Here is a 14,318-nt window from a genome sequence, read left to right as displayed (position 1 = left end):
CAAGCAGGACATAGAGTGTCATTGCTGAACTTGAGAATGGATAGACCTCTGACTAATTCTTCAGTGACTAAGGAGTTGATGTATTTGAAGTTGAGATGAGCGAGCTTGCGGTGCCATAACCAGCTAACTTCGGATATGACTTTTGAGAGAAAACACAGCTGCGGTTTACTAATGATGAGAGAGACATCCAGAGGATACATGGTGCCTTCGGATCGTGACTTGATTAAGCAAGTGCTTCTATCACTCGTCATGATGTAACAGAATTGATCATCAAACTCCACTCGATGGTCTGCCTTACATAGTTGACCAACACTGATGAGATTGTGTTTAAGGCTTTCTACATAGGCAACCTTCTGTATTGAGAAGTTCCCCGTAGTGAGTACACCGTAACCTCGGATAATACCATTTGCATTGTTGCTGAATGTAACATTTCCACCATTGCATATAATCCTGAAATCCCGAAGGTATTCTAACCTTCTGGTCATGTGCAAGGAGCAGGCACTGTCGATCAACCATTCTTCTTCTTGATCCTCCTTGCACAAAGCCTACAGAAATTAAGTGGTTAATTTGGGCACCCAAGCGAGTTTGGAGCCCGGAGTCACAGACGATGTATTAATTGATGCATGATGCGAGGTGGCAGGGACAGGTTTTAAGTCAACTTTCAAGCCTAGTCCTGGGTGTTTGAGATTTTTTGGAGTTTTGTGAGATTGTGGATAGTTACGACTCTTTTGAGAACGATGAGATTTGTCATGAGAGAAGATCTTTTGACACTGACATTGACACGTGAACGTTTTGTCATTTCTCCTGACATTTGACTTAGTCTGAGGTTTTGAAGAGATAGTATGCTTTTGTCCAGTCTGAGGATTGTGAGATCTGACCTTTTTGTTTCTGTGTTTTGAAAAGGTGTTTTGTGCAGGTCTAGCAGGTGTGTAGACACGTGCAGGCCTTTTGTGATGTGATTTCTTAAACTCTTGAGGTGACTTTTTGAGTGCCGGAGTTGGTAAAATTCCTTTCCATTTTTGAGTTTTTGAAAGTGACTTTGGAAGGATTGGAGTAGGTAGAATACCTTTCCATTTTGGATTATCTAATGAATAGACCTAAAAACCATTTGATTGAAAAGACTTGTCCTTAGAGTCAGATGATTTTTGAGTAGTGTCAGAAACAGTGAACTCCTTCCTTTTTGTTTTCTTGGAAACAGTTTTCTTGAAATGATAATTTGAGAAAACAAGTTTTTCAAGACTCTTTGATTTGGGACATTTCACAAATTTCTTTTGTTTTGAATAAATTTCCCATTGCTTCCCATGGGAACGAAATTCTTCTTTAAAAGCTCTTTTTGCCTCGGTCTTAGGAGAACCGCAGTCAGTGACATTTAATTGCAGTTTCCTTAAATCTTTTGAAGATTTTGAAAAACAAGGACTTGATTCGTACGAACTGGAGAAGTCAGGACTTTGAGAACATTGACCAAATTCAAAATTTTCGATGTAATTCATGATTAATTGATTCAATAGTCACAGAACTTTTGACTATGGTCTGCGGTGTAGTGCTTTGGACTACCGCAGAGTAAGTCTTGGTGGACACTTCACTGGGACATTTGATACTGGGTAATGTGACGGATTGTAGTTCATGACTGCGGTTAGGAACACTGCGGTCAGACTGCAGAGATAGGAAGTCTAATGAGACTTCAGGACTTTCTACAACAATTTCCTCATCGGCTATGGATGATGTCTGAGAATCAGACTGAATTATGTTATCAACATGATTATAAAATTCAGGGAGAATTTCCTCGATAACACAGTTATTACTCAGATCATGGAGTTTACCAAAATGAGCTTGGATATCCTCAGGAAATGTTTTGTCATTCACTGGGAATAAGAAGTTGCGGTTTAGAGGGACATAGGGCGTTCCGGTATGAACCGAGGTGAGGAGTCTGTTACGGTTCGGTATCCATTGGACCAACCCCAATTAAAAGTGTTATCAACATTCCCATTATTAACAAGATTCTTAATGGCCTCATTTTCATTAAAAAGCTTTTCAATTAAAAGATTTAAGCGTACAATTTCACTCTATGCTAAATCTCTCTGATTTAAAGCTATTTCTAGTTATGTTTCACTTAACATCCTAGCATCTTTTTCTAACATCAACTCCTTCTCTAACATTTCCATTTTGAGTCTCTTATTGTCCAAACGTCCTCTAACGTGGAACATCTCCTGCGAAGTGATGTTCTTCTCATCTAAGGCTTTATTGTAGTCTGTAAGGACGGCAACACATGTGTCATTGAGTGTATCTATGAAAGGTTGACAATCATGCATGTTGTAATTTAAAGATTGAATCATAAGTGTTACCTGTTCCACAATGCTGAGAGTTCCATCTCTTGCCATATAGCAATGGTTCTTCTTTAGATTGGTTGAGCCGTCTTCATCAGTAGTTGCTACCATACAGATCTTGCCTTTTCCTTTACTGAGATCGTCTTCATCTTCATCTCCTGATGACCACACTTGATGATTCCTTTTCACTTGAGCAACGTAGGCTTTTCCCTTTTCTTTGTCTTCCAGTTCTTGAACCATTCTGAGATAGAAGGCTCTGTCTTTCACTATGTTTTCCTTGCAATCCTTGGCAAAATGGTTTTCTTTGTTGCACTTATGACATATAACAATGTCACTTTTTTCTTCTAAAGAGGTACCGGAGTCAGTTGATTGAGACTGCGGTGGTACGTCTTTAGACTGTGTCTACTGAGGCTGCGGTGGAGGGAGAGGATTCTTGGTGGAACGAAAGTGATTGTTTTGAAGGTTGCGGTTGAAAGGTGGTCAATTGTATTGTTGGTTTTTTCGAAATAAAGGTGGTAAGCGATTGAATTTTTGACTGATAAGGGCGATGGCATTCTAAAACTCTTCTTCATCGTCATATTCTGAGTCAGCTTCATATGACTGCGGTGGAGAGTCATACAAAGTTGGATAGGTTTGAGTGTGAGGTGATTGTGCTACCAGTGCAAGTGGACCTCCGAAGTCTGAGCAGTCCTTGAGTACAGTGGACTCTTGAGCTTGCAACTCTCCATAGAGCTTATAGAGGGATAACGAGTGAATCTTCCTATCACCTTGTACGATCATTTTAGCTGTTGTCCAGTGTCTTCGCAAGCCATTAAGGAACTGTAGGTTTGTTTCATGATTGCTGCGGACGGTGCCCGCATTGGACTGTTTTGTGACAATCAAGTTGAATCTCTTAAAGGAGTCTTCCAAACTTTCACAGGAGTGGGCTTTGAAGTTGTTGAATTCATTAAGTGCTGTAGTGAGCTTCTTGTCTTGAGCCTGCTCTGAGCCTTCGTACAAGTTTTTGAGAACATCCCAAATCTCCTTTGCTGATTTGCAGTTTATGATGATGTCGAAGTTGTCAGGAGCAACTCCACAAGAGATTTCATAAAAGGCAACAACATCATTTTCCATCTTGTCTAGATCATCTTTGGTAGGACGGTTCAAAGTTGGTTGACCTCCTCCTAGCCTTGTTGTGGCTCCATCAGTTTGGACTGGTGTAAGGACTGGGACATGGGGTCCTTCTTCTATGGATCTCCAAACATCTCTACCAAGTCGTTTGAGATATCTTTCCATCCTTTGAGACCAGTGATGATACTCATTCACAACCAATACTGGGGATCTATTAGAACCACCAACATTGTTGGAGACATTTAGTGATAACGATTGTGCCATTTTGCAGATTTTTTTTTTTAGAAATAAGCTTCAGTGGTATAGAAAGCTCTTCGAAAAATCAGAGTTCCGATTTTCAAAAAGCAACCACTATGGCTCTGATACCAATTTTTGAGAGAAAAACTTTGAGACACACTTGAACAAAATGTTAGAACAAGTATATAGCGGAATAGTTAATCTCGAAGGATCTGTTAGCTCAACAATAATATTAAGAGTTAGAAGTTAGTGAGTTAGATGCGGAAAAGTAAAGAAATGTAAATGACAACAATTGTTATATCAAGTATACACAAAAGCAGATTCATAACAAGGAATGCATTCAAACCAGGTTAGTAAGTGAGATCTAGCTTAGTGATTAAGTCACAAGTGACTTGCTCCGAAGAGAGATGATAATTGATTATGAGAGTAAGAAGTTTTGATAAGTAAGATAGAATGAGACCTTGAAGATGTGTATTAGAATTTGATAAGAGATTCACATCAGTACTGATTACATGAGAAATGATCTTTATTTATAGAGACAAGCTTACAACTCTAAGAGTAGCCATGAAAGGCATACTGGACATTAGAGTGTTTTACAGAAAAGACAAAATAAACTAAGTAAAGATAATGACTGCGGTGTTGAAGACTTCGGATGACAAGTTGATGATGAGATTGCTTGACTGCAGTGGCTTGGACGCTGCGGTACCAAAAGTTCAAGAGGGTCACTTTTTTGATTCAACAGAAAAACTTAAAGAAAATCGTTCATAAGAACTAAATCTTTACAAAAACTACAATGACTTATTTTGCAACAAAAAAATATTAAGAAATAAATGTGTACAAAATGAGAAATATAGTATTCTATTAAGTCATTTTTTTATTACCTGGAATAGCCGGTCATAAGGACCGAATGTGTACAGTCAAACAAGTTGAAGGGGAAAATGTGGATGAAAAAAAACTCAGTGACCAAATGTGTACAAATTGAAAAAGTATATTACCCTTTTAAGTCATTATCCTTTTAAATAATGAGAAAAAAAAATCCACCCTACCCAAACCCTCTCCACTGGTACCCCCCCCCCCCCCCCCCACACACACACACACATTTTCTCTCTCTCTCTCTCTCTCTCTCTCTCTCTCTCTCTCTCTCCCTCCCTCCTAGTTGGTTGTCTTCTTCATCCTATTTCCCTACAAATCAAATCACATAAATACACACACTAAAAACTAAAAATGCATAATTATTGATCGATACATGCAACTCAAACATACACACATACACATAACTGATGATCGCTTACAAAGCCTAAGAAATTAGGAATGTCTACTCAGTTGGTGGTTTTCGTCACCAGAGAACATAACCCACGTCCAATTACTCATCAAAATTCGAGCACCACCACCGAACTGACTTATTGCGTTGATTAGACGATTCTTCATCTTTAGACAACAAAGTTTCATTATCTAAAACTCCAATTGCTGGTTCTTCACTGTTTTCTTCCACGACACTTTCGTTGCTACCCCCTACCCACTTTGCGTCCTTGTCAATGTTTAAATAAAATTTTGACATGTCAACATCGATGTCCTCTACCATATTGTTTTTATCAATAAGATACTCACTATCATCAGAATCACTACCTTCATTATTATGACTATTACCATAATCATTTCCTTTGTTCACACCGTCTTCCTTTATGTTATCATTCATAGAATCTCCTTTTTTGATATCTTCTTCCCATATGGCATCCCCCTTCCAGCCTAAACAAATCTTTGAGAACAAGCTGGAGGCTCAATAATCTCAACAATTCTAACTTTAGAGTGATTAGGGCCATTTCATATGTGTGCAAACTGGTATTTTGATTCTCTATGTAAACTTCAATATGCTTATGTTTAAACACATAAGACCCTAAATGAAGAATATCCTGGTCACTACCGAATGTAAATAATCAGAAATCCAAATCAGATAGAGGTCGTCTAAAATGGTAATACATAGAAATACCATCTTCAATATACCCAAGTTCAATCATTATTTTATCTATGTCCTAGACTGAGAATATATCATTGTTGCATAACTCCATGTATGTTTGATTCCTTTTAACGTACTTTCTTCCTGGAAAAGATGTAAACTCTCCACCATGAAACAATAAAATCGAGAAAATTTTCGAACGTCCTGTTGTGAAAGAAAATAACGTCAATATATGCTTAACGTGAGAAGACAAGTTCATTGAAACTAGCACCATACAGAACTAAAGCTTACCATAACGACATACAATGTCAATTTCATCCATAGCAGCATGTATCAACCAATTTACCATCGATAATCTTGAAGAAGAAGGGTTTTAAGTCTAGGGCTTTTGGAACTGATCATTAGGCGAAGGGTTCTCAAAAGAAGTAAGAAGAAATTATGGGGTGGGTGTTTTGACGCTTCGTGTCGTCGCTAATCGTGGGTACATAGAAACCAAATGGAAAAGACGAAAATACCCATAAGTTCCTGGCACGTGAAGGGCTCTAACAGAGAAAAGAAACGGAAATGAGACAGAGGGACCAGGCGGGTTAAAAACTTTTGACTCTGAGCATGGTTCGAGTGAAAAAAAAAAGAATTAGGGACCATCCGTGTAATTTACTTGTGTGTGTGTGTGTGTGTGTGTATATATATATATATATATATATATATATATATATATATATATATATATATATATATGAGTTATATTTTGAATTTTAAGAGATATAAGTTACAAAGTTTTTTTTATACAAATCAATTATACATAAATAATTCATTAATACTTATCAAAAGTTTGAAGACTTGAATTAAAGAATGTAATTAAGAAATTTAATTCGGAACAAAATGAAAATTATAAAATATTAAATTCATATATATAAATTAATTTATATTTTATAAACTAGACACCAATATTAATTGATTTACATCAATAGTATAAATATGCAATATAAATATAAGGTATAAACACAAATATTTTTAATAAAAGTGGTAAAATTTTATTATATAATAACTAATAATAAAATCTAATAATTATTTTCCTGTAAGAAACTATTCATCAAAAGAGTTACTTATCGTTACCGCTTTGCGCGGGCACGCATCTAGTGTGTGTGTGTGTGTGTCTATATATATATATATATATATATATATATATATACGGGAAGGTTCAAATGAGAATAATTATGAAATCGAGAACGCAAAAACAAATCTGGGCCACAATCTTTTTTAACCGCAAAAACAATTCTGAAATTTAATTGGTCACTTGTCGACAAAGACAATCTCACCAAAGAATACACTCAACGTCCTAGAAAGTTAGATGCAAGGAAGATCTCTTGGCTTAGTCACTTTAAAATATTTCACAATCTTTCCTATTTATAAAGGAGAATACATTCTCTTAATTACTCTCACGATCAATGTGGGATGAATACATTTAATTAAACTCATTTCTTTATTTGCTAATAATTTCATTTTGTTAAATAAATATTAAATAATAAAAATAAAATGTTATCCAGAAAATTTATTGTACAATAGTTCCATTTTTCAGTAATCTCGTAAGTTGCTATGAAAAATCAAGTTTTTATTGAATAACTTTTTGTTAAATCCTAAAATCATAAATTTAGTTAGGTACTTAATATAGAAAGTTTGTGTATATGTATTTTCATGATTCAAAATGTCATTATAAAATGAATTCATTTATAAAATATAATCGAGTATATATTTCGTGCTTTTGAATCAAAGTGATTTTTCAAACAATTATAATTTTATGTTTAGGTAGATTTTTTTATATTTATATAACATTATGTAACTTATAATATTATTATAAACAATTTGAATAACAATGGGAGTTTCAAATGTATGTGGTGACAGGAAAATGCTTCATTTATCGGTCCAAATTGATCAAACTCGGACCAATTCAGCTTAATATACCAAACTACATAACGTTTTTTCTATTGAAACCCGGTTTGTATATGTTTTGTGTTTTTGAATCAAAATTATTTTTCAAACAATTATAATTTTATGTTTAGATAACTTATTTATAATATTATTAGAAATAATTTAAAAAATCATGGGAATTTCAAATGTATGTGCTGAAAGGAAAATGTTTCATTTATCGGTCCAAATTGATCAAACTCAGACCGATTCAACTCAATATATCAAACTACATAACGGTTTTTCAACTGAAACTCTATTTGAACCTAAAAAAATCTTGTTTAAAACCATTTTCGGGATTCTAAAACTTAAATGGACAGTTGTCAATAAAGACAATCTCACCAAAGAATACCCTCAACATCCTAAAAAGGTAGGCATAAGGAAGTTCTCATGGTTTGGTCCCTTTGAAACAATTCACAACCTTTCCTATTTATAGAAGAGGAAACGTTCTCTTGTTTACTCTCACCATCGATGTGGGATGAAGACATTGTAATAAAACATGTTTTCTTGTTAATAAAATATTATTCAACTTATTTAGTAAAACACCCTTTCTCTTGTTTACCCTTTCTTTATTGTTCAATAATTCCATTTTTCTATAATCTCGTAAGTTGCTATCCAAAAAAGTAGGTTCTTATTGAATAACTTTTTGTTCAATTCTAAAATCATAAATTCAATTAGGTACTTATAGAAAGCTTGTTTATATGTATCTTCAAGATTCAAAAGTTCATTATAAAAAGAATTCATTTATAAAATATAATCTGCATATATTTCGTGCTTTTGATCAAATCGAATTTTCAAACAATTATAATTTTATTTTTAGGTAGATGTTTTTTTTATATTTATATAACATTATGGAACTTTTTTAAAATATCATTGGAAACAATTTGAAAAATCATAGGAGTTTCAAATGTATGTAGTGAAAGGAAAATGCTTCTTTTATGATCCAAATAGACCAAACTCGGACCGATTCAACTAAATATATACCAAACTACATATTTTTTTTCTAGTGAAACCCGGTTTGTATATATTTCGTGCTTTTGAATCAAAGTTATTTTTCAAACAGCTATAATTTTAGGCTTAGGTAGATGCTTTTTTATATTTATATAAAATTATGTTAACATATTTATAATATTATTAGAAATAATTTGAAAAATCATGGGAGTTTCAAATGTTTGTTGTGAAAGGGAAATGATTCATTTATCAGTCCAAATTGATCCAGCTCCGGTTCAACTCAATATACCCAACTACATAATTTTTTTTCTAACTGAAACACGGTTTAAACCTAAAAAAAATTCGGTTCAAAACCATTTTTGAAATTCTAAAAGTTAACTGGACACTTGTCAATATAGACAATCTCACCAAATAATACCTTCAAACTCCTACAAAGGTAGGCATGAGGAAGTTTTCATGGTTTGGTGTCACACCCCCAAACCGGAACGGCGGAAACGTTCGGGGGCGGATGACTTCAAGTGGTAACGTAACAAATGAATACATAGTAAAGAAAGCAATACAACCATCATATATATAATTGAAAGTTTACATTGTCAAAAGGTACATGTTCAAAACCAAGTACAATAAGATGTCAAAATATGAACTTAAACTGGCGTCGCAGCGTCCTTTCTTCAAAAGCGGTTTGTTACCTGTAATTACTGAATCCCTGGGACATACAAGTAGTTTTAAAAGAGTAGATCAACATTTAAGCTGGTGAGTTTCATAAGTATTAAATGACAATGTTTGTATGAAATGAAATGTTTCGTTCTTGTTTGTTTGCTTCTAGAAAATCCTATATTTTCTACTAGTATAAAAGTAGCCTTCTCTCAAGACCAATGTTTGTTTCTAAAAATGTATGTAAGTATAACATTTCCAATACTTCTGAAAAACCCCGTAAATCAATGTGTTTTTAATACTCCATGTGAGTTTTATAACCATGCTATTGACTAGAAATGCCTATACACAACGTTCTTCACGCGTTGGAATGTTCTGACGTTTGTCACCCCAAATGGTGGACTGTAGCTAACAGTCAGGGCGCGGGTTGTCAAGCCCGTATAGATCTATACACAAACCTCATGCTCCCCCTCCAAGGGATTCTGGTATATAATACAGGACTTGAAATGTGTACTCGAACGTACTTGAAGTTAATGTCTCACAAAACTTAGTATAAAACAGATTTACGTGCGAAAATGTTCATTTGTTCTTGTATGTGAAAGTAAATTTCTTGAAATAGTATTTCTAGTATGTAAAAGTTCGTAATGTCCTCGTAAAACTATACCTATTATAGTTCTCTAAAAGTGTGTCTCGTTTATATAGTAAATCCCTAGTAAAAACACTTACTTGTTATGAAAAGTTATAATTTATCTAGTACCCAGATGAACACATATACATACAGTACAAGCAGAGTGTTTGATCTATACATATATAACCACATTTTTCATTTCCAAAAATATGATGTTATCGTGATATATTTTTCATACGAAAGTTTCCCTATAATAGTTATAAATCACATATGATTTTCGTTGATAAAAGTGTATCATGAAACTTTATATATAACACACGATAATAATCGTGTGTTTCACTTGTATTCCCCCCTTAAAAGCATATAAAAGTATTTATAAAACATTTAAAAGTGTAGATTATAAGGGTATGAACTCACTTGAAAGATCGGAAAAAGCATGATGAAAAACCGGGTAGAAATTCTTCTCGGGAAAGCGGATTTTCTCGGGATTCTCGGGAATCTCGGGAGCACAAATGACCTTCGGGACTTGAGCAAAGTGATCGGGGCTTCAGGTTAGCACGGGCACGGAAAACGAGGCAAAACGCAAGAAAAATGAGAGAAAATGAGCAAGTTTCCCCGGAACCCTCGCATCCCTTTTATAGGGGCTGAGAGGCCTCGGTACGCGGGGCGTACTCGTGCGTCATGCGTGACCGAGTCCTCGACTGCCTCGGCTTCGGACGGGACGGGACGGGGCATAGCCTCGCATAGGGGCGACGTGGACGAACCGAAGCCTAGTCCTTGAGTACGCTGGGCGTACGAGGGTACGCCGGGCGTAACTCGGATGGACCCAGTGACTCACCCTTCGGATAATACCGATTTTTGAATTAAATTTATATATTAATTATTTAGCAAATTTCAAAAATTCATATCTCCTTCATACGAACTCCGTTTTCGACGTTCTTTATATCTACGCGTAGGTGAGACTATGTTCTACAACTTTCGTTTAGATTCCGTCGGCAAATTTCGAAATTATTTTTATTATTTATTATTAAAATGTCGCGTTTAAGAAAATTTCGTTAGAAAATCATAACTTCTTAATCTGACGTCAGTTTTTGCCAGACTTTTTACCGCTGAAATACCATTGTCGAGACCTTCGATTCTCGTTTAGGTCATTCCGGCCAAAAGTCGCTCGATCTCCAATTCGAGTTTTTAGCTGTCTGTTGCTAAGCCGGACTTGGAAAAATCATAACTTCAATATACGAAGTCGGATTTGGGCGTTCTTTTTACGTACGATCACGGTTTAAAGACATCAAACATAGTAGGTAATTAAATAGAAACTTTTTGGACATTTTATTTTCGAAGTTAATTTCATTAACTCAAAAGTGGTTACAATACTTGACTTTTTAGGTCCTTATAAAGAGTTGAAATATCGGGTTGTCACATCATCCCCCCGTTAGAGGGAATTTCGTCCCGAAATTTTAAAGTAGTAAAGATACTAGTGAATCAGAGAAAAAGATGAGGGTACTTTTGTTTCATCTGATCTTCGCGTTCCCATGTGAATTCAGGTCCTCGCTTGGCGTTCCAGCGAACCTTCACGATGGGTATGCGACTTTGTTTCGTTTGTTTGACCTCTCGATCCATGATTTCTACCGGTTCTTCCACAAAGTTGAGGCTCTCGTTGATCTCGATCTCGTCGAGTGGAATAACAAGAGTCTCATCGGACAGACACTTTTTCAAATTCGAGACATGGAAGGTTGGATGTACGTTACTAAGTTCACGCGGTAGATTAAGCTTGTAAGCCACAGGGCCGATTCTGGCAAGAATCTTGAAAGGCCCTACGTATCTTGGATTGATTTTCCCACGCTTTTCAAAGCGTATTAAACCCTTCCACGGTGAGACCTTCAATAAAACGTGGTCTCCTACCTGGAATTCCAAAGGTTTCCTCTTTTGGTCAGTGTAGCTTTTCTGTCGGTCTCTAGAGGCTTTCAATCGTTCACGAATTTGAACGATCTTCTCTGTCGTTTCTCGTATGATTTCCGGACCAGTGAGAGTGCTTTCAGGAACTCGTCCTATAGCTAACTAGGTGTCGCCAACTTCAGCCCAGCACAGAGGGGACCTGCACTTTCGACCATAGAGGGCTTCAAACGGAGCAGCCTTTATGCTTGTATGATAACTATTGTTGTATGAAAATTCGACAAGGGGTAAATGGATATCCCATGCCTTTCCAAAGTCAATCACACAGGCTCTCAGCATATCTTCCAAAGTTTGTATCGTTCTCTCACTTTGCTCGTCTGTTTGTGGGTGGTAGGCTGTACTCATGTCTAGCCTAGTCCCCAGGGAACTTTGTAGTGACTGCCAGAATCTTGAAGTGAATCTACTATCTCTATCAGAGATAATGGATATCGGAACACCATGCAGTCGCATTATTTCCCTTATGTAAGTTCTTGTAAGCTTTTCCATCTTGTCAGTCTCCTTGATTTGTAGGAAATGCGCGGATTTGGTCAATCTGTCAACGATGACCCATATGGTATCGAGTCCACCCGTCGTCTTAGGCAACTTGGTTATGAAGTCCATAGTAATATGTTCCCATTTCCATTCTGGTATCTCCGGTTGTTGTAGTAATCCTAACGGTTTCTTATACTCGACCTTAACCTTAGCGCAAGTAAGGCATTTACTTACGAAGGTAGCAATTTCTGCTTTCATGTTAGGCCACCAGTAAAGTTTCTTAAGATCCAGATACATTTTATCTGAACCTGGGTGAACGGAATATCTCGTGTTGTGTGCTTCGGTCATGACTACGTCTCTGAAACCACCATGTTTCGGTGTCCAGATTCGGTCCATGAGGTAATATGCTCCGCCACTCTTGATTTCTAGATTCTTTTCCATTCCTCTCAGGGATTCACCCACTACATTTTCAGGTTGTAAAGCTTCCAGTTGCGCCTCCTTAATTTGTGTGGATAAGTGGGAATGGATAGTCATAGTCAGAGATTTGACTCTCCGACCAGTGTATTCTTTTCGACTGAGGGCGTCAGCTACCACGTTGGCCTTGCCAGGATGATAACGAATTTCACATTCGTAGTCATTGAGCAACTCAACTCATCGTCGTTGCCGCATGTTGAGTTCCTTCTGATAAAAAATGTGTTGAAGGCTCTTGTGATCGGTAAAAATAGTACTCTTTGTTCCGTATAAGTAGTGTCTCCAGATCTTCAGAGCAAATACCACTGCTCCTAACTCAAGATCGTGTGTCGTATAGTTCACTTCGTGTGTCTTAAGCTGTCGGGAGGCATAAGCAATAACCTTCCCTCTCTGCATAAGAACACAACCAAGTCCTTGGTTTGATGCATCGCAATACACTACGAAATCTTCTATCCCTTCGGGGAGGGATAGTATCGGTGCGGTGCACAAGGCCTGTTTCAGTGTTTGGAACGCCTTCTCTTGTTTTGCTTCCCAGTCAAAGGCCATGCCTTTCTGGGTTAATGTAGTAAGAGGTTTCACAATGCTAGAGAAGTTCTTTATGAATTTGCGATAGTAGCCAGCGAGACCTAGAAATTGACGAATCTCTGTAGGTGTCTTTGGTGCCGACCAGTTCTCAATGGCCTTAATTTTGGAGGGGTCCACGTGTATCCCCTTCTCTCTAACAACGTGGCCCAAAAATTCGACTCTTCGAATCCAAAATTCGCATTTAGAGAACTTCACATAGAGTTTCTCCGATCGCAGTGTTTCTAAGACTTTTCGTAGGTGTTGACTGTGCTCTTCCTTACTTCAGGAGTAGATGAGTATATCATTGATGAAGACGATGACGAACTGATCCAAGTAAGGACGGCACACCCTATTCATTAGGTCCATGAATATTGCTGGTGCGTTGGTTAATCCAAACGGCATCACTACAAACTCATAGTGTCCGTAACGGGTTCGGAAAGCTGTCTTGGGAATATCCTCCTCTAGTACTCGTAATTGGTGATATCCGGATCGTAGGTCTATCTTTGAGAAATAGTTTGCTCCTTGAAGTTGATCAAAGAGGTCGTCAATGCGGGGTAGAGGATAACGATTTTTGACAGTAAGTTTGTTCAGTTCTCTGTAGTCAATGCACATACGGAACGATCTGTCTTTCTTCTTTACGAACAAGACTGGTGCTCCCCAAGGTGAGAAACTTGGTCTAATAAATCCTTTTTGATGGAGTTCGTTAAGTTGACTGGAAAGTTCTTGCATCTCCGCTGGTGCCAAACGATAAGGCGATTTTGCTACTGGGGTAGCCCCTGGAACTAAGTTGATTCTGAACTCGACTTGGCGTTGTGGTGGTAATCCCGATAGTTCTTCTGGAAAGATATCGGGAAAGTCACGTACTTCCGGAATGTTCTTGATGTCCTTCAGTTCCTGTCTCGTATCGACGATGTGTGCAAGGAATGCTTGACAATCCTTCCGTAAACACTTTCGAGCTTGGATGCACGAAATGATGCGAAGGTTTGTACTTGATTTGTCGCCGTAAATCACTAATGTTTCGTCGTTAGGGAGATTA

Source organism: Lactuca sativa, chromosome 1 (assembly GCF_002870075.4).
Source record: "Lactuca sativa cultivar Salinas chromosome 1, Lsat_Salinas_v11, whole genome shotgun sequence".
Classification (NCBI taxonomy): domain Eukaryota; kingdom Viridiplantae; phylum Streptophyta; class Magnoliopsida; order Asterales; family Asteraceae; genus Lactuca; species Lactuca sativa.
The sequence above is the reverse complement of the archived record's forward strand: the minus strand, read 5'-3'. Positions refer to the sequence as shown.